The following is a 26,392-nucleotide window of genomic DNA, read 5'->3' as shown; positions in this document are numbered from 1 at the left end:
CTGAAACAGGACAGAAAACGTTTTCCATTGGGATTCTGGAGTCATAAATTGCCCGAGGCTGGTAACACATACACTCCGTTTGAGAAGCAGTTGCTGGCATGTTATTGGGCCCTTGTTGATACGGAGCAAATGACAGTGGGGCATGATGTATTGATGAGGCCCAAAATCCCGATTATGCAATGAGTGTTGAACTCTCCTAAGACTCACAGAATAGGACACGCTCAAGAAGCCAGTATGTTCAAGTGGAAATGGTACATTCAAGACAGAGCTAAATCAGGAAAGGGAGCAGCTGCAAAATTACATGAGCAAGTGGGCAACATACCACTCACAGATTACAAACCACAGGAAGTGACTGAAATACGTGAATCTCCCGTAAAATGGGGAGTACAATATAGTGAGCTGACAGTAGCGCAGACAGAGCATGCCTGGTTTACGGATGGCTCGGCTCGCTATGTGGGAACCGAGTGATACTGGAAAGCGGTGTCATACAATCCCAAGACAAAAAAGATTTTCACATCAGGGAAAGGAAAGAGCAGTCAAGTTTGCAGAACTCTACGCAATTTACCAAGCGTTAAAACAAGGGACTCCTGGTCATTGTCATTTGTACACAGATTCATGGTCGGTGGCAAATGGGTTGGCTTTGTGGCTGCCAACATGGCAAAAGAATGGATGGGAAATTCATTCAAAAGAGTTGTGGGGAAAGGAACTGTGGCAAGATATTGTGGAAATGTTATCACAAAGACCACTCGTGGCTGCCCAGTAAGTAGTATTGTGCTGAGTTGGCTTAATTTGCAGTAAAGGTATTGTTTTGTGAGCCCCTAAACCCCCTGTCTGTGCTCCTCACTCCCTCCCCGCACCCGCTTCCTGGTTTGCCACCCTCCCGCCTCCCGGACCGCCCCCCGCTCTGGTTGGTGTGTAGTTCCTGCTTCACAAGGTCTAATGACCTGCATGTGCCCTCGAGCCCCACTTCCACTCGTGGCTGCCCAGTAAGTAGTATTGTGCTGATTTGGCTTAATTTGCAGTAAAAGTAGTGATTTGTGAGCCCCCAGGCTCCAAAACCCCCATTCCGTGCTCCCCGCTCCCTCCCCGCACCCGCTTCCTGGTTTGCCGCCCTCCCGCCTCCCGGACCACCCCCCCCGCTCTGATTGGTCCTGACAAGAAGATCCCCACTCATTGCCGGTCCTCCCAGAGCAGCCCACTGCCCGGCAGCCCATCGGCTACAGACCCAAGGCAAAGGACGGCTCCACTTTGACAGCTCCTGATCGTATCTGCAGGTATCCGCAGGAGAAGCAAGAAGCCAACAATAAGTAAGTGTGGCAAGGGCGGGGACAGAAGCAATTACTTCACGCCCTACTACCCTACCACTCAACCCTTGAAGCTAAACCATTGTAAAAATCTTCATGTTGCGGTAGCATTGCCTTTAGTAGTTCGCATTTACAAGATGACTGTGGTATAGTTGCATTTATAAAGCGGGAATTCACAGTTGAATTTAGAAGTGTCTGATAGCGTCTTTAGAAGTTGCTGACTTTAGAAGTGTGCCTAGTATCCTCTCTGTGCAAAGTTGAAAGTAGAAGTGTGTCTAGTAGCGCCCCCTTGTTGAAATGTGCCTAATATTCTCTATGTGCAAAGTTGACCTTAGAAGTGTGCCTAGTTTCCTCTCTGTGCAAAGTTGCATTTAGAAGGGTGCCTAATATTCTCTCTGTGCAAAGTTAAATTTAGAAGTGTGTCTAGTTTCCTCTCAGTGCAAAGTTGAATTTAGAAGTGTGTCTAGTTTCCTCTCAGTGCAAAGCTGAATTTAGAAATGTGTCTAGTTTCCTCTCTGCGCAAAGTCCAATTTAGAAGTGTGCCTAATACCCTCTCAGTCAAAGTTGAATTTAGAAGTGTGCCTAATATCGTCTCTGTGCAAAGTTGAATTTAGAAGTGTGTCTAGTTTCCTCTCAGTGCAAAGTTGAATTTAGAAGTGTGTCTAGTTTCCTCTCAGTGCAAAGTTGAATTTAGAAATGTGTCTAGTTTCCTGTCTTTGTAAAGTCGAATTTAGAAGTGTGCCTAATACCCTCTCAGCGCAACGTTGAATTTAGAAGTGTGCCTAATATCATCTCTGTGCAAAGTAGCATTGAGAAATGCATCTAGTTTCCTCTCAGTGCAAAGTTGAATTTAGAAGGGTGCCCAGTATCCTCTCAGTGCAAAGTTGAATTTAGAAGTGTGTCTAGTTCCTCTCAGTGCAAAGTTGAATTTAGAAGTGTGTCTAGTTTCCTCTCAGTGCAAAGTTGAATTTAGAAGTGTGCCTAGAAGCGTCCCCTTGTTGAAATGTGCCTAATATTCTCTCTGTGCAAAGTTGACTTTAGAAGTGTGCCTAGTTTCCTCTCTGTGCAAAGTTGAATTTAGAAGGGTGCCTAATATTCTCTCTGTGCAAAATTGAATCCGGTCCCTAATATCCTCTCCGTGCAAAGCTGAATTTAGAAGTGTGTCTAATTTCCTCTCTGTGCAAAGTTGAATTTAGAAGTGTGCCTAATATCCTCTCCGTGCAAAGTCAAATTTAGAAGTGGACCTAATAGCTTGCCCTGGTAGAATTTAAAAGTGTGCCCAATAGGGGGCGTGGCTTGGAGCGCCATGGATGTGGTCGCTCCTCTGAGGCCGCCCGTGGGATGTCCGCCGCCGCCGTCGAAATCTGGCGGTTCTAGGCGGGGTTTCGTGTCGCTAATGCCATCTACAGCGACCGGAACCGACATGGCATAGCCTGGCTAAACACCGTCTTCTACTAGAAATTTGAAGCTGAACTTCTCTCCCGTACCCGACGGACGAAACTAAGAGGGCCGCCATACCGGGGCTCAGCAGCACGCTCCGCACCTGTCGGTAGCGGGACCTTGGGAGGCAGAAGAACCGGAGAGGGGGAGCGGTACCTAATATAGAATCCCCTGATTTCGGTTGGGCAGCCTGGATTCCTCCTGGGTTGCTACCGAGAGCAGGTCCCCACTCCTCTCTCTACTTTGCAGATCAAGTCGGGACCACTGCGGCCATCTTGGATCAGCCCTACCGAAGTCCTTCTCCCCGTTCCACCCTTCCTGGGGTGCCCCTGCCCACCCACCTACACCTGACCCAGAGCGGAGGCCAGGGTGACGGAGTTCTCCAGCTGCCATCTCCCACCGTCCTGGGCCTTGCCGCTAGTCTCCCGACTGGAACTGTTTGGCGTGAGCAACATGTCGAGACAAACAAAAGTGAGCAAAGGCACGGATATCTCCGCCATGTTTACGGCTACAGAGAAACCCAAGAAACAGGAACCTCCCAAACTGACCCCACAGAAGCAGCAAGAGGACAGGGGCGAGCTTGCCACTAAAGGAGACCTAATAGCCTTCATGGCAGACATCAAATTTGAGTTCCGCGCTTGCCTCTCGGAACTCGCCACCAAAGTTGACCAAACAGATCAGAGAGTCACAGAACTCGAGCAGAGGTTTGGAGAGATCGAAGATCATGCCCAGGAGCACACCACCGCTCTGGGGGAAATGCAAAAATCGATCGATTCCCTGCATCACAAATGCGAGATCATGGAATTTAAACAGGAAGATCTCGAAAATAGGGCCCGGCGCAATAATCTCCGCATCCGGGGCATCCCATCCTCCATCCCCGATAACAAGCTAGCGGACTACGTGGCAAATTTCTTTGAGGCTCTACTTCCGGATCTGGACAAATCTCGGCTCATATTGGACGGCACCCACAGGCTTCGCCAGCGCCGCGGGACAGATTCGGACCCCCTTCCAGACGTGATCACTAGGGTCCACTTCTTTACAACGAAAGAAGCGATATCAGCGATCAGCCGCCAAGATGAAGAGATCACTTTCCAGGGCACCCCTCTTCAAATTTACCAGGACCTTTCGGCACTCACGCTCCAGAAAAGAAGAGCACTTCGGCCTCTGACATTATTCCTCCAGGAGCAACAGATCCGTTACAGATGGCTGTTCCCGACAGCTCTTCAATTCACATATAATGGCACCCTACGCCGAATCAGCCACCTGGAAGACGCAGAGAAAATCTTGCATTCGACCGCTCCCCGGGACCCTCCCACGCCACTCTTAGAAGGGACTGAGAACCCTGGTCCGCCTCCCTCCCCAAAAGCTAAACGCACGCCTTGGTCGTCGATACAACGAAACAACAAGAAGTGATGAACGTGGACGCCTCCACGGTCCCAGGCTCCGTCAACGAGCTAGCCGGGACACAGATATGCTCGTCTGAATTAGAACCCGCTACCTACTTGCCAACCTCTTTTAAGTACACGACGACGGCGGGGCATTCCCATGGCTCATACCCACCCCAAGGATACTTTCCATCTTCTGTTCCTTGGGAACCCACAGTATGGGACAATTGGCCCTGTTGGCCTTAGGTACGACCGTACTGACAAAGTCGGTCTACCGCCCTGTTAAAGTTGCGATCCCCCGTTGGGATTTCGCGTTAAAACCTCAAGTGCAGAATGATTTTGTGGGTGCTTCCATCAGTCATGGCAGTTGAACCTCCACCCCAGGACCCCCACCCCTAACGCAGGGAACGGAGAGTGAGCCTTCAGAGGACTTTCAGTCGCTTCGGATCCTCTCCCTGAATGTTAATGGCTTGAATTCTCCCAACAAGCGAAAGGCAATTCTATTAAAACTCTGCGACGAGGAGGCCGCGATTGCCATGCTTCAAGAGACCCATCTGTTGCCCGCTGATGTATCCCGCCTTCGGTCTCGGCTATTTCCGCTTCAATTCTTTGCCTCCGGCACAAGCAAAAAAGGAGGCACGGCGATTCTCTTCAGGAAAGACTTGAACCCACAGATTCTGGAAACAAAGACATGCCCAGAAGGCCGATTTATAGCGATCAAATGTCTCCTGTTGGGAGACTTGTATACCCTCGTTTCAGTATACGCCCCCAACTCTGGACAATCACATTTTTATGACGCTTTGGGCACATCGCTCGCCAACTTCGTGGAGGGCCAAACGATCGTCGGTGGGGACTTCAACGGGGTCCCTGACCCCACTAAAGACCGATCACACCCACCGACCCCAGGTGACTTCGCCCAAGCACTCAGCCTCCTTCGTCTCTTTAGGACCCTGGAGATAATAGACTCATGGCGGGTGTTTCACCCTGATGATAAGGACTTCTCCTTTTACTCGTATGTCCACCGCACCTTCTCAAGGATTGACCTATTCCTGATTTCACCTCACTCGTTCCCTTCAGTTAAGAAGGTCACTATCGGCACAAGAGCGATCTCCGACCACACCCCAGTGCTCCTGGAGCTTTGGGTTCAGAACCCTGACCCCACCACCCCGCGCAAATGGATGCTATACGGCCCAATCCTCAACGACATGGCCACCAGAGACAAGATCGCAACGGAAATAAAGAACTTCTTTGTGGAAAACCCGGCCTCAGACACCTCATTAGCAAACAACTGGGACGCCATGAAGGCAGTAATCAGGGGCTCCCTGATAGCCCAGGGTGCGGCCTACCATCGAGATAGACGACGAACCCGGACGGCCCTGGAGCTTGAATTGAGAGAGGCCGAGGCACTCCACAAGGAGAAAGGCTGGTCCCCCAGAACACAACGGGCCATTCGCACGGCACGGAAAAGACTGGAAGCCCATTACGCGGAACAAACCGCCCAACTAATGGCGAAGGTCAAACAGTCGTATTATGCGAAGGGCAACAAAGCGAACAGGTTCCTGGTGGCCAAATTAGCCAAGCAGAGACGCAGCATCGCGATCATGGGCCTGCGAGACACCAACGGGGTCATACTATACTCAGAACCCGAGAAGCAACGCCTCGCGATTGAGCACTTGGCCCAAACCGTGAAGGCAGCCCCACGAAACCCAGCACAACAGAAGGAATACCTTCGGCAGGCAGAGGTGCCCCAGCTCTCCGACGCAATGAGAGATGAACTGGAGGAGCCCATCACGGGGGAGGAAATTGAGGACGCCATCAAATCTCTCAAAACACGGGCCCCTGGCCCGGATGGCTTCTCAACCAGGTTCTACAAGCTATTCAGGTCGCAACTGACCCCCCATCTCACCACCCTATTCAACTCCTTCAGGGAAACGGGGGCGGTGACCCCATCGATGCAGGAATCGACCACCATCCTTCTGCCCAAACCTGGAAAAGACCCAAGAAGCATAACTTCTTATAGACCCATCGCACTCTTGAACATAGATGCGAACATTTACTCGAAAATTTTGGCGACCCGCTTGAATCGCATCCTGCCGAACATCATTCATCCAGACCAGGCTGGGTTTATCCGGCACCGGACCGCAGGCGATAATATCCGGAGAACCCTGAACCTGGTGGACCTCCCTCCCGGAACTCCCAAAAACTAATCCTGGTGGCCCTCGATGCAGCCAAGGCGTTTGATAGGGTGGATTGGACGTTTATGGGACACACTTTAGGGGCCTTCGGCTTCGGACCGGCGTTCCGAACGATGGTGCTGGCCAACTATGATCGACCTACAACAAGCCTGAGGATCAACGGCCACTTCTCGGCTCCAATCCCCTTGTCATGCGGGACTCGGCAGGGCTGTCCGCTGTCGCCCTTACTTTTTGCACTCACCATGGAGCCCTTCGCACAAAAAATTAGGCGGAATGACCAAATCAAGGGCATAACAAGCGGCCCTTCACATCATAAACTTGCCCTATATGCGGATGACATTTTACTTACGATCTCGGAGCCCCCTCATCGCTTGAACATGCGATTCGCGAAATCACCAGCTATGGCGAAGTCTCGGGCTTCACCATAAACTTCGATAAATCTTCCGCCTTGGGCATTGGCCTCACCCCAGCAGAGCGAGAACCGCTGACTAGGATGTGCCCGATAGTATGGGAAAGGAGCGCCACCCCCTATTTGGGGGTTTACATTCCGGCTGATCCAAAGGAGACGTACAAATCCAATTTTCCCCGATTTCTCAAGGAACTGGAGGGCGACTTGAAGCGATGGGGGACCCAGGAGATTTCGCTGCTTGGACGCATCACGGCATGCAAGATGAACCTTCTCCCGAGATTTTTGTACATATGCGCCTCACTGCCAGTGGCAATCCCCACTCCGATTCTCAGATGGATCCAGAGGAAAATGCTGAACTTTATCTGGAGAGGTAAGAAAGTGAGAATCCCTCTCAGAACTATGTTGGGGAGTCCCAAACTGGGGGGCTGGGGGTTCCAGACCTTCAGGCCTACAGAGTGGCAGCCCAACTGGCCCGGGTCCAGGCCTGGCAAAATACGACAGACCGCCCGAGATGGGTGGAGCTGGAACAGTCGCGGACCCCCCTGCCTCTGCGATTTCTGCCACACATCCCGCCCCCCCTCAGGTCCCCTGGGGGAGAGCTCCTGCTGTCGACCAAACACACCCTTAGCACTTGGGACTGGGCGCTGAAACGAAAGGGAGTGCCAAGAGGACTGAGCCCACACTCCCCGGTCTTTCTCAACCCAATGTTCGCACCGGGCATGCATCCCCGCAATTTCCAAAATTGGACCAAGGGTGGGCTAGAAACCATAGACCAGCTGTATACTGGGGAGAAACCGCTCACTTTCGCCCAATGTAAGGAGAAGTTCCAACTTCGGGAATGTGACAGATTTACTTACATCCAACTACGCCACTGGTGCTCACACCCCCAAACCTTGCAAGCAGCGACCCGTCCTCCCACTGCCCTGGAACTCACCCTAGGAGACCTTCCGACTCGCGGCAGCGTATCCACCCTCTACAGACGCTTCTTAAGCGACTTCCTAACCACAAGAACCCGATGTATGGCTCAATGGGAAGCGGACCTAGGACACCCGATAGAGGATCAAACCTGGGTGGACATATGGACCCAAACACATACCGCATCCACCTGCATCACCAACAGAGAATGCGCATACAAAATCATGCTGCGATGGTACTATTCGCTCCTCAGACTCCACCATATGAACCCCCAGATAGACCACGCTTGCTGGAGAGGATGCGGCCTCCCTGGCTCTTTCTTCCATATGTGGTGGGACTGCCCGAATATCCGACCATTCTGGAAAGCTTGTCTAGAGTCTATTTCGCTGATTACCGGAACAATGATTCCCTCGAAACCGGAACCGATCCTGTTAGGAGCTCCAATTCCCGGGATCTACCTGCGCTCCGGACCCAGAGCGAAACTACTGACTCACTGCCTACTGGCAGGGAAAACGGTGGTGGCCCGAACCTGGAAATCCCCGGAAGGCCCCCACATTGCCCAATGGTGGACCAAAGTATGGGACATTCTGATAGCGGAGAAGGTAACGGCAGCACGAGCGGGGATGCTACACCGCTTTCAGAACATCTGGGCCCCAGTCCTGGAATTCGACCAGCGCTTCCCCGCCCTGACCTATAGGCCCGCCAGAGCCCTCTGGATCTTGACGAACCAGGCAAGCCCGGAGGAAGATTCCTGACCGCTGAGGCTCCAGCCGGACCGCCCGGGCGGGAGGAGCCCGCTCGCAGAGCCTGTGGGACTGATAACCCAGGGAGGAGGATAGAGAGAGAAGACACAGAGGGGGTCTAAAGACTGGGGGTCAACTTGCTGAGATAACCCTTGCATATAATGTCTGCATTTATCATTCTGCCTTGATTTAAAATAAACAAAGTTAAAAAAAGAAAAGTGTGCCCAATATCATACCCTGGTTGACTTTAGAAGTGTACCTAATGACGTGACCTGGTTGACTTCGAAGAGTGCCTATTATCCTCTCTGTGCAAAGTCGAATTTAGAAGTGTGCCTAATAGCGTCCCCTGGCTGACTTTAGAAGTGTGCCTTGTATCCTCTGTGTGCGAAGCTGAACTTAGAACTGTGCCTAATAGTGTGCACTGGTTGAATTTAGTAGTGTGCCTAATATCCTCTCTGTGCAAAACTGATCCTAGAAGTACGCCTAATATCCTCTCTGTGCAGAGTTGAATTTGGAAGTGTGCCTAATATCCTCTATGTGCAAAGTCAAATTTAGAAGTGTGCCTAATAGTGTCCCCTGGCTGACTTTAGAAGTGTGCCTTGTATCCTCTGTGTGCAAAGCTGAACTTAGAACTGTGCCTGATAGTGTGCCCTGGTTGAATTTAGTACTGTGCCTAATATCCTCTCTGTGCAAAACTGATCCTAGAAGTACGCATAATATCCTCTCTGTGCAGAGTTGAATTTGGAAGTGTGCCTAATATTCCTCTCTGCAAAGTTGAATTTGGTTGCCTAATACCCTCTCTTGTCCCTAATATCCCTAATAGCGTGCCTTGCTTGAACTTAGAACTGTGCCCAATATCTTCTCGGTCCAAAGTTCAATTTAAAGTGTATATAACACCACCACTTTGGCATAGCGGAATAAGACAGTGTCCCTAATAGCGTCACTGTACCAAAGTCTAGAAAGTCCGTTCTATAGCTTATCTGTATCATAATTGCATTTAGAATGTCTACCCTAGAGCTTATCTGTGGCATAATTGCATTTACAAAGTCTGCCCTATAGCTTATCTATGTCATAATTGCAATCAAAACTCTGCCCTATAGCATATCTGTGTCATAATTGCATTGGAAAACTGGATTTAGAAAATTCAGCCTATAGCATACCTGTATCATAACTGCATTTAAAAGTCCTCCTAAATTCCACTTATAAGAAGCACCTAAAAACTATATGTGGGGTGTTGTTACATTTGAAACTCTGCCTAATAGCATACCTGTATTCCAAGCTCGCTAGAAGAAAGTCTACCTAACAGCGCAACTGGGGCTGTAGTTGCAACTAGATAGTCTGACTAATAGCATATTCTATGGTCGAGCTCCTTTTCAAAACTACCTAAAGGCATACGTGCCACCTAGTTTGCAATTAGGACATTAAGGGCCTCATTACACGGTAGGCGGTGAGCCATGGCGCTATTAGCGGCATGGCTCATGCCAGTAAAATACCGGCACCACCTTGGCGGAAAGGGGATTTACCGCCCCATTCCAAGGTTGGAGGGGCGGTAAATCCCCCTTCCACCATTGCCCTTCCCCATTCCCATTTCTGCCCCATAGGGCTCTATGGGAATGGGGAAGGCGCTAATTACGGCACCGCAATTTTGCGGTGCCGTAATTAGCTCCGAGGTCCCTTAGTGGATTGGATTTTAACGCCTGCAAAAAGCAGGCGTTAAATCCCCCAACCCGCAAAGGGACCTCGTAGTAAGGCAGTAAGGATTTACCGGTACCGGTATTTTACCGGTACCGGTAAATCCCTACCGCCATCCGTGTAATGAGGCCCTAAAACTTAGTCTACGTAAAATAATATATCCCTGTTTAGTTGAACCCAGAAACCTTGAATAATCTTCACCCAGTGGTACCACACTTACTAACCATGAGTGCACCCATTCCACAAAGGTTTACCGGAAACGACCGCTGTGCACTCCCCCCCCCCCCCTTCCTGACAGCCTACCCCCTGTCCACCCTCCCCAAATCATCCCACCCTCCACCACATCCCCTACCCATCCCTTTCCAAACACCAAGCCAGAGGGGCACGATGGCGAGCCAACCACCCTAAGACCACTACTCCTCTGAACCCCCCACCTGATCAGCCTACTATGATCATACCCGCTCCCCTCACCAGCCGCCCAAGCACACCCTGCCCAGCAATCATGCACCCTGCGCTTTCCCCATCAACACCCACCATCATCCCCCGACCACACTCCTTCCGCTCCCTAAAAACTGCACGCCTAGCCCTAGCAAGAATTGATGCCTCATCCCTCTCCCCCTTTCACCCCCCTACCCTCTCGCACACACCAATCGTAACAAAGACACTAAAGAGGAAATGTACCTGGTCCCCCTCAATCTCTCATCACTCATCGCCTCCCCTGTCTCGAACCACCACCTCATCACCCCCCTTTGCCAACCTCACCCATGCCTCACCCTACCTGAAACCCCTCTCCCTCAATTTCTCACCCACTACAGCTGAAACTCCTAACCTAACACACCCCACCTTCAAATCCCCCGGTCCAAACCAAATCATCCCCACTCACGCATCTATCCACTCCCACCCAAAACCCATCAACTTCTCTCCTCGCCCACTCTTTCCATCGACCATCAACCACCCCACACCTCTCGCTCCCCCGTTTCCACCCTCCCCCCCTCCACCCATCTCTGTGGCTCCGACATCAACCTCTTCTACCAAAGTGAATTGCATCCTATTTAATGCCCGATCCGTAGCAAAAAACAGACACAGCATCTTTGACCTCCTCGCCTCTGACAAACCAGACCTGGTCTTCATCACCGAAACCTGGTTCTCTGATGACTCCCCCCCCAGACTACTCCCTCATCCCACTAAACCGTCCCTCTAGAGGAGGAGGAATAGCATTCGCCTTCAAATCTCACTTCCATGCCTCAATCATCGACAACCAACCATCCATTCCTTCCTGCAAATCACTCCTCGTTAAACTATCATTTTCCCCTTCGTTCTCCCACAGTTTCCTAATAATCTACAGACCCCCTGGCTACGACAGACAATTCTCAAACAACCTCTGCGACACTATTGCCACCCTTCAACTAAACCATCCCAACCTCAACCTTCTAGGAGATTTCAACATATGGCTCGACATTCCCACCAACCATATGACACACTCTCTGGTTGACGGCCTAGATGCGATTAACCTCCAATCCAACAGAAACGGCTCAACTCACTATAAAGGACACACTCTTGATGCCATCTTCCACTCCCACAACCAGATACATCTAAACCCCCCACCGCTATCATCTCGTCCGATCACTTCATTGTTTCTTTCACCACTCGCTATCCCAACCCGCTTTCCGTACCCGAACCTGAACCTCCGACCCTACGCAAATGCCGGAAAAAAACTAATAATCCTTCCTGACCTAGCCAACGCACTCCTCCAGTCTCCCCCGCCTATCTGCCTACCCAATAATCAACTAACCCCCGACGCCTCTCTAAAGCGACTCACTCCCTCCTGCAAACCATCAGCCCGCCGTGGCCTCTTTCCTAGATGGTTCACACCTGAATTGAAGACCAGTAAACAACTATATAAATACCTAGAACACAAATGGCGGAAAGACAGAACTCCCCTGAGCAGATCCACCCTGGCCCAGCACCTTCATCAGTACAAGGCCGAAATCCGAAACGCAAAAAAAGCCCATTACAACTCCCAAATCCTAAACTATAAAAACCCCAGCAAAGAACTTCACAAAATCATCACCGAATTCACCAAACCATCATGCACCACCACCGCCTGACACCCTCACAATCGCTGTGCAACTCACTCTCTCTCCACTTATACACCACAGCTCTCAAAAGAACAAACGCTCTAACCAACAAGCTAGCTCTCTTACACCCACCAGGCAACCCACCCTCCATACCACCCATCCCACCGCCTGCGACCACTACCTAACCAATGTTCGACTCCTTTAATCCAATATCAGCTGACCAATTTCTCAAACTTCTCTCTGCCAGCAAACCACCCGGCTCACCGCTGGACCCTTGCCCGGGCACAACCCTCAAAGAAATGTTCGCATCTACCTGAGCAAGAAAAATCGCAAGAACCATCATAAATGACTCCCTTTCCTCGGGAATTTTTCCCGACGCATTCAAAACGGTTCACGTCAAACCTCTAATAAAAAAAAAACCTTCCCTCGACCCTCTCGAGCCCAAAAACTACCGCCCCATCTCAAAAACAAGTTTCCTTGCAAAACTCATCAACCGAACCGCCTACTCCCAACTAAATGCTTTTGTCGAAGCCAACAATCTCCTAGACCCTGCTCAATCAGGTTTCAGAGCCCGACACGGAACTGAAACCACCCTAGCCTCAATCTGGGATGACCTTAAAAACACAGCAGACTCTGCCGGATGCGCCACATTAATCCTTCTTGACCTATCCGCCGTCTTCGAAACAATTAACCACTCAATCCTCCTCGACTGCCTCCACTCCCTAGGAATTCGTGGAACGGCTCTCAAATGGATAGCATCATTCCTCAAATATAGGAACCAAATAACCCTACTCTCCACCTATTCCTCGCACCCCCGGCCAGTTGGCACAGGAGTTCCACAAGGAGCAGACCTATCAGCCTTCCTGTTGAATCTCAACATGGCCACCCTCCCACGAATAATTTGTCCTCACAACATCCTGTGCTACAACTACGCCGATGACACTCCACTAATTCTAAAACTCCTGAACTCAAAACCCAACTGCCGACCTGACCTTGTTTCCTGCCTCCTCGACATAGAACTCTGGATGACCACAAACCACATCTTGCTAAACCCCTCCAAAACCGAAATCATGGTATGTGGCAACACCAAACTTCTTCTACACCCACTACCCTGGCCATCTGCCATGGGCAACTCACCGACCCCCTCTAATTCAGTAAAAAACCTTGGTTGCACCCTGGACTCTGACCTTACACTCTCGCGCCAAGTCAACAACGTCTCAAAGTCCTGCCACTACCACCTTAAAACTCTTAGACGCATTTTCCCATACCGCTCCTTTCCCAACAGACTCTCTTCGGTCCAATCAATTGTTATATCAAGACTGGACTACACTAACCCCCTCTACCTCAGAGTCCACGCTTACCAACTGACTAAACTACAAAGAGCACAAAACGCTGCAGCCAAACTGCTACTATTGCTTGGCCCGAGAGACCACATCTCCCCAGCCCTCAAAACCCTGCACTCGCTTCCGGTTGCCCGTAGGGTGACTTTGAAAACCTTAATTATTTCTCACCGAGCCCTGCATAAAACCAGACCTCAATATCTTCAAGACAAACTAAAACCCTATCACCCTGCACGTACTCTAAGATCAAGCTCAGCCGGCCTCCTAGTCATACCAAAAACAAATTCAGTCAGGTTAGGCGTATTATCATTCTCTGCCTTGGCCCCCACGCTGTGGAACGCATTCCGACCCCACATCCGACTCACTGAAGACCTAATGGCCCTCATTAGGACTCCGGCGGAAAACCATGGTGCTATTAGCACCATCGTCGATGCCAGAGTCCGCCATGGCAGAATGGGGAATTACCACCCCATTCCAAGGTTGGCGGGGTGGTAATTCCCCATGCCACCATGGCCCTTCCCCATTCCCATTTTTGCCCCATCTGGCATAATGGGAATGGGGAAGGCAGTAAGTACGGTACCGCAAATTGCGGTACCGTACTTACCTCGAGAGTCCCTTTGCGGGCCCCTACTTTAACGGCTGGTCTAGACCGGCAAAGGGACACCTTTTACGGCGCCGTTAAACCCTTAACGCCAGGGTCCTAATGAGGGCCCATGTCTTTCCGCAAGTTACTGAAAACTTGGCTCTTCCCCTAAAACCGACCCGAACTCAAACTAACTCAAACTGGATAACAGCATCGCAATGACTCTGCCAAAATGCTTGATCATAAATTGCAATGCAGCATCATGACCCGAGCGAAATAGATAAAAGGAATATGTTGTGCGAGAGCAGTAAAGTGGACGAAATTAACAAAATTGACGAAATAAATGTTATAGGCAAGAGGATCAATGTGGACATGAGGAATAAAGTCGATATCAACAATCCAACTAAACCAAACTACTAGACCTTAAATAACAATAAAACAAATAACAATACTACATCAAGACCCAACCGAGAAATCAAAGTAGTAACCTACAATGCAAACTAAAAAGGACAAACAGAATAGATTAAATAAAGTAGATCAAAGCAGTGAAGAGGATAAAAGAATAAGTTGTACGAAAGCAGTATAGCGGTTGAAATAAATGAAATGGGTTGCAATCGAAGAAAGGAACAAAAAGGGATGAAAGGAATAAAATGAAGAAGATGGAAGGATGAATACAGGAGACGGATGAGTGCACAGACAGATGGCATGGAATGTATAAGTGCATGCTGTAAACGGAAAGTACAGAACACACGATTCAAGTACATGAGACAGGGGTAGTGCATGGGACAGATGGGGAGCACGGAACAGATCGATGCATGCGACAAGTGACATAGGCTGAACCAATAATGCAGAATGAATGAACAAAGTGAGTGGAGCGGATGAAGTCGGTGGAGCGGATGAAACGCGTAGAGCGGATGAGTACGCTGAGCAAATGAGTGCGAAAAGCGGATGAGTGCGCAGAGCGGATGTGTGCGCAGCACGGATGTGTGCATAGAGCGAATGTGTGCGTAGAGCGTGTGAGTGCGTAGAGCGGGTGAGTGCGTAGAGCGGGTGAGTGCGTAGAGCGGGTGAGTGCGTAGAGTGGGTGAGTGCGTAGAGTGGGTGAGTGCGTAGAGCAGATGAGGGCGTGGTGCAGATGAGGGTGTGGCACAGATGAGGCCGTGGAGCTGATATGAGTGTAATGCGAATGTGAGTGGATCTGGGATGTTGAGTAGATGTAGGGCGTGATGATGTTGAGCAGATGTAGAGTGTTGAGCACATTTAGGGTGTTGAGCAGATGTAAGGTATGGTGGTGTTGAGCAAATTTAGGGTGTTGAGCAGATGTAAGGTATGGTGGTGTTGAGCCAATGTAGTGTGTTGAGCGGATGTACGATATGGTGCGGGTGTGGAGTGCGGATCGGATATAGAATGCAGAGCGAGGAGCAGGTGTAGAATGCGGAGCAACGAGCGGGTGTAGAATGCGGAGAGAGTGTAGAGAGCAGAGCAGGTGTAGAGAGCGGAGCTGGTGTAAAGAACGGATGAGTGCGCAGAGCGAATGTGTGCGTAGAGCGGGTGAGTGCGTAGAGCGGATGAGTGCATAGAGCGGAGAAGGGCGTGGCACAGATGAGACCGTGGAGCGAATGAGGCAGTGGAGCTGATATGAGAGTGGTGCGGATGTAGGATGCGAGTGGATGATAGAATAGAGCGGATGAAGGGTGCTGAGCAGATCCAGGGTGTTGAGTAGATGAAGGGCGAGATGGTGTTGCGCCAGTGTAGAGTGTTGAGCAAATTTAAGGTGTTGAGCGGATGTACGATATGATGCGGTTGCGGAGCTGTGTGGAGTGCAGATCAGATGTAGAATGCGGAGCAAAGAGCGGGTGTAGAGTGCGGAGCGGGTGTAGAGAGCGGAGCAGGTGTAGAGAGCGAAGAGGGTGTAGAGAGCGGAGTGGGTGTAGAGAGCGGAGTGGGTGTTGAGTACGGAGTGGGTGTCGAGTGTGGAGCAAACGGGTGATGTAGTTGGAATGAATGGGTGTAAGAAGGCAAAGAAACGGGTGAAGTGGGTGGTAAGAACGGATGATGGATCTGGAAGAATGGGTGATGTATATGGACGAGACGGGTAAAGTATATGGACGAGACGGGTAAAGTATGAGGAAGGAACGGATGAAGTATGTGGACAAAATGGGTCAAATATACTGAATAGATCGATTGAAGTATGTGGATGGAACGGGTGAAGTGGGTGGGTCAAATGGAAAATGTGCTTGGAACGGAGGAAGTATGAGGTTGGAACAGGTGAGGTATGCGAGTGGAACGGAGGAACTGGATGGAACGGATGAAATGGATGGAACGGAGGAAGTATGAGGTTGAAACAGACGAGGTATGTGAGTGGAATGGAAGAACTGGGTGGAACGGATGAAGTGGATGGAACGGATGAACTGGGTGGAACGGACGAACTGGGTGTAACGGACGAACGGGGTGTAACGAACGAACAGGGTGGAATGGGTGAACAGAGTGGAACGGGTGAACAGGATGGAACGGGTGAACAGGGTGGACGGAAAGGGTGAAGTATGTGGATGGAGCGGGTGAAGCATGTATATGAAATGGGTGAAGCATGTATATGGAATGGGTGAAGCATGTCGATGAAATCGGGTGAAGTATGTGGATGGAATCGGGTGAAGTATGTGGATCGAACGGTTGAAGTATGTGGATCGAACAGGTGAAATATGTGGATCGAACGGGTAAAGTGGGTGTAACCAGTGAAGTGGGTGAAACGGGTTAAGTAAATTGATCGTGCAAAATGGATGGAACCAGTTAAGTGGATGGAACGTGTGAAGATGATGTATGTGGATGAATAATGCATGGAGAAAGGATAACGTGGCTAGAACGAATGAAAGGAGCAGTGCATAAATTGGTTGGAGTGCTTGAAACGGTTGAATGCACGGATGCGAATGCACGAAACGGATGCGAATGCATGGAATGATGCGAGTGCTTGGACGAAATTGGAATACATGAAGCAGATTGGAATGCACAGAATGGCGTGACTTACATGGAACTTTTAAAAGAGCATTGAAAGGAACGGTCTGGAGTGCTTGAAATGGTCGGAGTACTTGGAACGAATGGAGTACATGCAGCTATTGGGAGTGATTCACCTAATGTAAACCACCATATTCACACCTCCACGCTTACTCTCTTCTTTACACCACCAGTCAAATAGAACACAGCGATACTATGACACCATTCGGTATAGCTGTTCTCATACCATCATTTGCCTTATACTCCCCATCAGTCTAACTAAACACTGCTGGTTACACACCCTCCAGCCTAGGCATTTCTCCTCAGGCCTAACGCAGCCAAAATCGGTCTGGATAACAACCTGCCAGAATGAACACATATTCTTGATCTCTCAACCTCCACACCGACCGCTAAGAAGCAGCTATCATACGAATGCCACACCAGCTGCACACATATTCAGTGCTCACATGCACCTTTTGACTCTCTCTATCCTCTCTACTGACCCGAACTTCGGTTCCCGAGGGCGTTCAATCTACCAGCGCCTTGAGACCATACCAATGGTACATAAGGCACTATATAAATGCAAAGTAACATAACATAAGTCACTATGTTATCATGTAGATGCACATTGTGCTACAGATTCATTAGAACATTGGTTTCATTCTGTAGCAGATGAACACACCAAGATTTCATCTGTGGATGCATAGGCTTAGGAGTAGGATTTGGAGGGTCTGGCAAAGTGGGCTCACCAAAAATGTGGGCAACTTGGAGAAAAAGATACTGTCATGTGGGTACAAGCTTGAGGGATCAGTATCCCTTTAGAGGTAGTGAAAACAATCATTTTTCAATGTACAGTGTGTCAACACCAACAGCATAGACCCATCCCTCAAATTGTCCAGGGTACGTGGCAAAGAGGAAGGTTACCAGGCAAATTCTGGCAGATTGATTATAATGGTCCTATGCCAATCAGCAAAGGCTGTCAGTATGCATGCACCATTGTGGACACATACTCTGGATATTTGAGGGTATTGCTGTGTAAACACGCTACAAAACTGAAAACCATTAAGTTGTTAGATCAGATTCCGATGTATTGGGGTATACCGATGCAAATTCAAAGTGACAATGGGTCACACTTTAAAGGCAAACTGATTCAGGAATATTGTCAGGAAAGGAGCTTTGAGTGGGTGTACCACGTCCCTTACCACCCAGAGGCATCAGGTGTGATTGAGAGAATGAATGGGTTGTTGAAAGAACAGCTGCACAAATCTGGCAATGGAAGTTTAGCAGGCTGGCAGGATCGCGTGTTTGATGTGGTACAGGTGTTGAATAATAGACCAGTGAATAACCATGGGACCCCATTGCTGCGATTAATGACTCTTGCTTTACAGATTCAACCCAATTCAGCTAGAGAGACTTTAATGTACTAGGAAATTACACCGGGTTCTTTAGCTCCCTACCGAGCAACCCCAGAATCATTAGGGGTAGACTTGCATTCTCATGAAGAGATCAGGTTACACCCAAGAGGGATCATTGTGATTGAAACAGGGATTGGAGCACACATTCCACCAGAATATATGGGATGGATTGCCCCCAAATCAGGATTAGCATTGAAAGTCATTCAAGTGCTAGGAGGGGCCATAGATGCCAATTACCAAGGAGAAATCAAAGACATTTTAATGAACAGTGGAGACCAAGCGTTACCAATTCATAAGGGCGATCGAGCAGCCCAACTGATTATTGTCCCAGTTAAGTTGTCCATGATCAAAAACTGGGAGCCCCCCACAGTGTTAACTACTTGTGATTATCGTGGTTTTGGCTCTTCAGACAGCATGGTACCGGGTGCCAAAGTGTGGGTCAAAAGACCAAGTGGCCCACCTGTGCCCGCGGATGTAACTGCTTCAGGCAAGAACCACGTAGCCTTAGTAAAGGAACCTTGCATGGAAAAATTGCAGTATGTGCCACAGAGAAATGTTACTTCGGAGAGTGATTATCAACACTAATATCTCATTTCTGGGTTTGCTCTGTAGATCCTGTGTTGGGCTGGTGTAATTGTGGAACTAAATGGACTCCGTTCGGGAGAGTTAAATGGCATGCTGCAACCGAAGCGAAATGTCACATCTGTGCCAGTGATCCATTGGAGTCTGATGATGATGATAAATGATTTCCAAAAGCAGCCCAATGCCGATGCCAAGAAAACAGCCAGACCCAAGAACGGGATTCGTTGAATGGGAAGCACACGTCAGGTGCGACCACAAACAACATTGATGTTGGCTGTGCAAGAGATGTCCTTAGGGCAGCAAAAATGTTCACGGATGATTGCCCAAACGGAGAACATGTGGAGATATCTAGCACGGCAAGTTTTAAACATTTCACATTTCTGACTAACTGACGTGCATCATGCAGAAGCTTTGCTAACTACCTGTTTAGAAGCAGTGCCAAGAAACAAATCGCAAATGGAGAAATCTGTCACAAATTTTAACCTATAATCTCAATGATCTCAGACGCTTAGTAGGACCACACGTACCCCGACTGCAATTGTAGTAGGTTGGGCGCACCGCCATCTGGCTGGACTTTACCTAGGCATCTGAGAAGACTAGAGTGGGCTTGAGAACAAGAGAGATCCTAATTGGAATTCGATATTAAGTCCGTTAAGGCTCTAGAAGAAGAGGAGTCTGTCCTCGAAACGTGTCAGCCACAGAAAACGGACTGCTAATTCTACTTCGCTTTGAATACAAAATATACACCGTTTTGTTTATAAATCAAAAATACAATATTTTACAAAAATCAACTTGATATGTCGTTTTTTGATTCGATAGTGTGCAGGGGACAGTAGGATGCCAATTTTGGACAGTCATTTCTTCTCTGTATTATGTGGTGGTTTTGTGCCAGGATCACAATTCCTCCCCTGCACCTCTAATCTCATTTCTAATAACAGCTAAAATATTATATATCCACTTTTTCTAACATTTGGTTTGCACCAATACTCCTTTCTCTAGCTGAACATAACTGAACAGAAAAATCAAACAGCGTTTGAGAAGAAATTGTGTGCCTTTACACAGTGGTAGCTGCCAGTCATCTAAATCATGTGAAACTTCCAACGGAATGGCTTTTTTCATGTGGCAACATCACATACACATACATTCCGGCTAACATTCCTCGATGTCCATGTGCCTTAACCCGATTAGGATTAATGATGCTTCCTTTACACCCAGCAGTATATTGAAGCAAAAGATCAATTTTCGAATCTGCAGGGCTATCCCCAAATTGTGATGTGCACTTGTTATCAGAGGCCGAGGTATTAGCGCTGGCCTATTCATTAGTGGGAGTTTGGGGTTTAGCTGCTGTGGGCTATACATCTTTCATCAAATTAGCATGATTAGTAGTGAAAGGACTCAATCACACTTCTCAGGCGTTAGAGGAGTGGCTTCTTGATAGCAAAATGATTAGAAAGGCAGCTTTGCAAACCCAGCTGCCATTGATTATTTGTTGCTGAAACATAACCTGGGTTGTAACGCAGTTGAAGGGTATGCGTTGTATTAATCTAAGTGATCATTCACAATCCATTGAAAGCCATGTTCAAGGTTTGACAGACTTGATATCCCAAGTGTCTCAAGATCATACTGGTAATTGGTGGGACTGGCTAATTTTGTGGATTCCGGATATTGGGGGTACCCTGCGTTACGCCTTTGCTTCCATTTGTGTATTGCTAGCTATTATAGTTGCTGGTTTCTTTTTTAGTTAATGCGTTCACAACTTAGTTATGATGTTTCATCAGTTTTAGAGACCGACTCCAATGCCACTGGGCTATAGTAGTCAAATATCTAAGGGTGGAATGTAATGTTTGAGCTATAATATGGCACTATAAGCCATAATGGATATTTTACACAGATTTTCAGCATCATTGGCAGCATTTTACTGGAAAAACATGTTTTCGACGATATTCATTGCTTATGTTGGTCTGCACGGCTCATCCAAGGACACAATGCTCAAAAGAACTGGGATTCGCAGGTGCAGGCTGGTACCGGATGGTTGTTGTGGGCACTGTCAAAGTTGAGGATGAGTTACTAGCCCACTTTTGATGTTTTCTCTGCTGTTTTCAGAAAGGGAAGAGTGCTGCTGCTTGAGGTTACCGTAGGTCCCTCCTGTCAGGGACTAGCGGTTAGCCGCCAATGCACAGATGCTCTGTCTGTCCGTGCACTTTTTGGCAGGCAAAACAGATGTCAGTTGAGGGAAACCTGGGACCAGCATTGCCTAAGCCAAAGGACATTGCCAAAACAACAACAGGGGCAAATGTGGTACAATTCACCTAACATGAGTTGTCAATTGGCGGAAACCTGGAACAAGCATAGCCAAGAGAGATTGTTGAAAGAAAAAGCTTGAATTGGCTCTCAGATATTGGATGTCAGTTTGGGGAAATTGGTACAAGTAACCGTTGAAATAAAAAAAGGGGGAATAGTTGTGATGAATCCCGCAGAGTCATCAATGAACCCCAGCCTAGGATCTCCTCCCATGTGGCCAGGGCAAGGCATCACCACCTGATCCTAACCCTGGGGGAGGTAACATGAGGGAGGATCACATGGGAGGAGATGGTTGTCAGGAGGAAGTGGTGACTCATTTGGAAGAAACACAGTATTCATCTTCTTGTGAGGCTGAGGGTCCCATAAATTCCAAATTCCTAATGGCATGCTGTCATTGCACAAGTCCCTCCCATTAAACTACCCAAAGAACATGCTATGAAAAGTCATCTAAAAAGAATAAGGTGTGTACCTTTGGAGTTCAGTAATTAAATAGGACATCCTCAAATTGTCATAATTCTGCCTTAGGTAGAGGTTCTCACTCCAATGTTAAATTGTCTTTTTATCACGGAAACATGGTTCCAGGCTAATTCTATGACAAGACAGGAGGCTCATATTATGCATTACAATCTTTACTCTGAAACCACAGCAGCAAAGAAAATACTTTTACAAACAAAAAGTTTCCACAACAGAACTAGATAGAGTTCAATGTCAATGTATGGGTAACTCCCCAAACCATCATGGAGGACAGGTCATGCCCTGGAGGGGACCAATGAGCAGGGACCCTCCTCTACATATGTCCATTACTCTAACCCCAACCCCTCTTTCTTTGCTGCTGAAATCCACAAGCTAAGTCACTCCTCCTAGTTCTTGACTTCGTGTTGAATTTATGGAGTTTAATATTGAAAGTGATTTATTGCACTGTACCAGTGAAAGAGTGTTGTATTTTCTTGTACTATGAGCAATTGGCGGAGTACAGTGAGCGGCGTTTTCGCCGTGTTCAGTGTAATCACAGTCACCTGCCTCATAAATCTCAGGCGGCGACACGTGGGATTCTTTCCCTTCAGGGGAGGTTTGTTTATTTTAGCGCGGCTGCCTCCAGTCTCCGGAGCCAGCGCGCCCTGCCCACGTGTGTTTTAACATTCTTTCCCCTCAGGGGAAGTGTGGGTTCTCTCACATAGCTCACTGCACTAGGATCCAGCTTGGGGTAATAACATGGCCTGTTACACAGGTTCGTATCCTACCTTCGGTGTTTAACTTGTGTAATAATAACATGTCAAGTCCAGTGCGCATTGCCCATATGTTTTTCACGGTGGCAATACAGCTCCCTGTAGTTTCATTTCTCTTCACACGCATCGCGTGTGTGTGTGGTTTTCTTTTATACGCTGCTCGCGTTTGAAACCAAATGCACACAGGTCAGGTATGTTCTTGGGACCCGGTTGGGAGGCAGTTCGCTAGGCCCTCATTGCGTTGGTGTAGCTCGTTAATGAGCATTTCTATTATATTCCTTAGTATATATATATATATATGAAGGCTTCTGTTTCAGCACACAAGCGACATAGCTCAAGGGGAAGGTTGCCGGTTTACCATGCTGAGGCAGCTGGGTTCGCTGCCCGCCATTGCAAGTGTACACATATGGATGTGTATTTATATGTATATGTAGTTACATGTGTTTATATATATATTTCTATATATATATATATATATATATATATATATATATATATATATATATATATATATATATATTTAAAAGTGGATATTTTATGTCATGTTTTAATTTGATATTTTCGGCTTATATTTACACCAGTTCGCCTACGGAAGAGCCTCATACGCTGCCATTCTGCTGGTTTTATTTATTTATTTATTTAAGTGCGGCTCACGGCATGGGTGATTTGCCTTCACTGTAGGTGCCATACCCTGTTTCGGTTTCAGGTTCTGCCCGAGTTCTATTGCGAGGTTAACCCCTCGTCTGCTGCTGATTTCCACACCCTGCTGGGGTGAGCAGTTTCAGGTACATTGGCTCAGTGTATTCCTCCCTTAAACTTGGCAGTTTTGTTTAAGGGCGGCTGGTGGCAGATGTCTCTTTCTCCCAGGTTAAGTACCGTCACCTGCTCGGGGGCGGGTCTTGCCTGTGTTTTTTGCTGCGAGGTGGCCCCTCGTATACGCCTGGTTCCACACCCTGCTAGGGTGAGCAGTTTGCGGTACACTTCTCAGTGTTTCCTCCCTTAAAGTTGGCAACTTTGATGATTACAGTAACTGGTATGTGCCATACCCTGCTCGAGTTCAGGTTTTGCCTGATTTCTAATGCGAGGTTACCCCTCGTGTACTGCTGGTTATCACGCACTGCTCGGGCGAGCAGTTGGAGGTGCACTTGTTCAGTGTTTTTCCTCCCTTAAGGTTGGCAACTTTGTTTAAGTGCTGCATATGGCGGATGTCATTGTTTTTTTCTGTAAACATTCCATAACCTGCTCGGTTTCAGGTTTTGCCTGAGTTTTACTGCGAGGTGCCCCCTCATGTACTGCTCGTTGCCACACCCTGCTAGGGTGAGCAGTTGAGATGCACTAACTTAGTGTACTTTGATAAACACTATGTTTAAGTGATGACTGGAACACATTGGCATCTTCAGAAAGGTCTGTAGCCTGCATAGCTCAGTAGGTATCAGCTTCTATAAAGGCCGGGGGTCCGGACCCCTGTGAGGGCGCAACCCCTCTTCTTTGGATATCTTATATATATATTTTATATATTTTATATTATTTATTGAGTACTTTAAAGAAAAGAGTGTATAAAGGTTGTTGTAAACAGACCCATAATGGGGGGTCTTACCTTCCTCTCTAGCCATCACTCTGGTGATAACCTTCGTATTTTAGTTAAAATTCTGTCGCCCTTTACCTTAGTTAGATGCAGGACACCTCAGACCTTTCCTTAGGTTTGCTTTCCCCGATATCAATTGCTCCACCCATTACCGGGGCTGGTTAAGCTGCAGTATTTTTCTCCCAACATAAGGATGAAGAGATGATGCGATTTGCCTCTATTGAGGTCTGTAGGGCTCGAGGCTCTCTTTAGTGGGGACGTGTTTCCCTTACTATGTGTCCCATGGACATTCATTATTCTATTGGACTATTGGTGGAGACAGGGTCAGCTCGAGGGTAACTGTTCAGTTTGTTGCATGGCAACTTGAGCAACCATGTTCTACTTGGAGGAAGTGTTTGGAAACACTTGATGGTTTTGGATAGCCGAATGGCTAAATAATAACTTTATGGCACCTGCCCATGTTTCCTCCCAAAGCTTGGCCTATGGTTCAGCTAACCGTCTAACAGTGTGTTGCAATTTCTCCTCTGCTCGAGGAGTTTAAGCAGGTTTCTGTACCCTCTAGAGCGTTGCTTGACCTCTTTCGGTGTGTATATATATATATATATATATATATATAATTTTCTACAGTGCAGCGAATAGAGTGCTGTTTTTCATATTAGTGCTGACCCTACTGATACAGATTCCTAATTTTGGAAAGGTTTGAATAAGTCTTTATCCTGCTGAGATCGATAAGTGAACACCTCTCTCCACACCCTTCATAGTAGTGATAAGCACCACTCGTATACCTGTGGGTTCGTAGTACTATATATGTACTGTTTTGCTATGGACAATGTGTTTAATTTTTTCCTTCACCTGATTCCCTTAGTGGCCAGTCACCCTCACAGGAATACAGCAACTCAGACCTCAGGGTTTGTGGGGACAATGTCCCTGATTTTCTTTCACAGCCCTACATTTGCGGGGCATTAATAATTATACAGGAGTCTTTTTCCCCCTCATTCCCCTTCTCGCCATCCCTGGGGGACATTGCATCATGATATACACCTCTTGTTGCTCCCGATGGTTTCTGTTTCCTTTTTACAGGAGTTCTGGCTCGTGACCTGTGCAAACTCGCACTGTGCATTTCCCTCTCGCCAGTTCTTTTCCTTTGCGCAAATTCCTGGTATTTCAATAAGTTAAGCGGAGCCTGTCCACGGTCAGGGGATTGGTTAGAGGGGTTAGAATGTATTTATTTCTCTTAAGGATGTAAAGTGGGGCCTTAATGGTCCTCAGGATAGCCTTCTTCTAGGTTGCAAGGTTTTCCCTTGGATAAGTGAGTGGAGGGTTCTCCTCATTTGTGAAGGCTTAATATCCCTGGGTGGGATAGAGGGGTCTGGGAGTGATACTAATCTCCCATCCAAGTTATTAAGACCCTCTATCACGATGCGTTCCAGCGTCTCTACATTAACTATCAGAAGGTGTCTGCCAGTAAAATTCTCAAAGGGCTGGGATATGTATGTTTACTTAGTGACTTGGTTCTCCTAGTCACCTGCTTTTTTCACAAGAGTTTGTTTTTGCAATAAGGTGCCAGCTCAGGGTGCTGTGAGCTTCATGGATCTTCAAAATTGGCTGATATAGAGGTTAGACTTCTTCTGGTGGGCAACTTCAGTTTAACTGTTTAGTGCTCAGAGCTTTACAGTTTAGAGTCTGGCTAAGACTTTGGCATTTAGGTGTCCTCCTTCGGTTAGTTTTTGATCCTATGGGGATCTTTTCACCCAGGGAGGGAGAACAAGGTTCAAGCACCAGGTATATCTACAAGGGGGTTTAGATATCACTATAATGGTGGCGATTGGATGTAAGATACATTTTTTCTCCTTGCCAAGTTTGGCCTCTTAAGGATCAGGTTTGTAAATATCTGCCTTTTGTCATGGTAGCTAGGTCCTCCTTCAACAGTTCGGGCGGTCGGTAGGTCTCCGTGTTGGCGTTTTGACAGCTTTAGCTTCCCAGGCGGGCCCCTCTCTTCGATTCTGTTCCAGGAGTCATCCCCCTCCTTAGTATACACATATGTCTGAAGACAATTGTGGGTTAAGTCTATTGCTTTTCAGCTCCGCTCAGGATGGGTTGACCTATTACAAGTTAACAAAATGTCTTTTTACTCTCATTTTACCTTTTGAAGATTTGTCTTTCCCACTTGGTTCCCCAGTGTAGTGATGTGACATGCCCTGTTTCCAATGC

The 26,392-nt window shown here is 48.0% G+C and overlaps 1 long non-coding RNA gene across 1 annotated transcript in view; it reads left to right on the top strand.

Moving 5' to 3' along the window:
* The window catches only part of LOC138510956 (uncharacterized), a 63,088-nt gene extending 43,228 nt beyond the window's left edge, over positions 1 to 19,860 (top strand). The window contains exon 2 of the long non-coding RNA XR_011280494.1: positions 19,100 to 19,860. This is a non-coding gene — a long non-coding RNA (uncharacterized lncRNA). The remainder of the gene's footprint in view (positions 1 to 19,099) is intronic.
* Positions 19,861 to 26,392: the final 6,532 nt, after the last annotated feature.

The sequence above is a fragment of the Ambystoma mexicanum genome, chromosome 6p, assembly GCF_040938575.1.
Source record: "Ambystoma mexicanum isolate Mex_15411 chromosome 6p, UKY_AmexF1_1, whole genome shotgun sequence".
NCBI classification, from domain to species: Eukaryota; Metazoa; Chordata; class Amphibia; order Caudata; family Ambystomatidae; genus Ambystoma; species Ambystoma mexicanum.
This window is presented reverse-complemented; position numbering and strand designations above follow the sequence as displayed.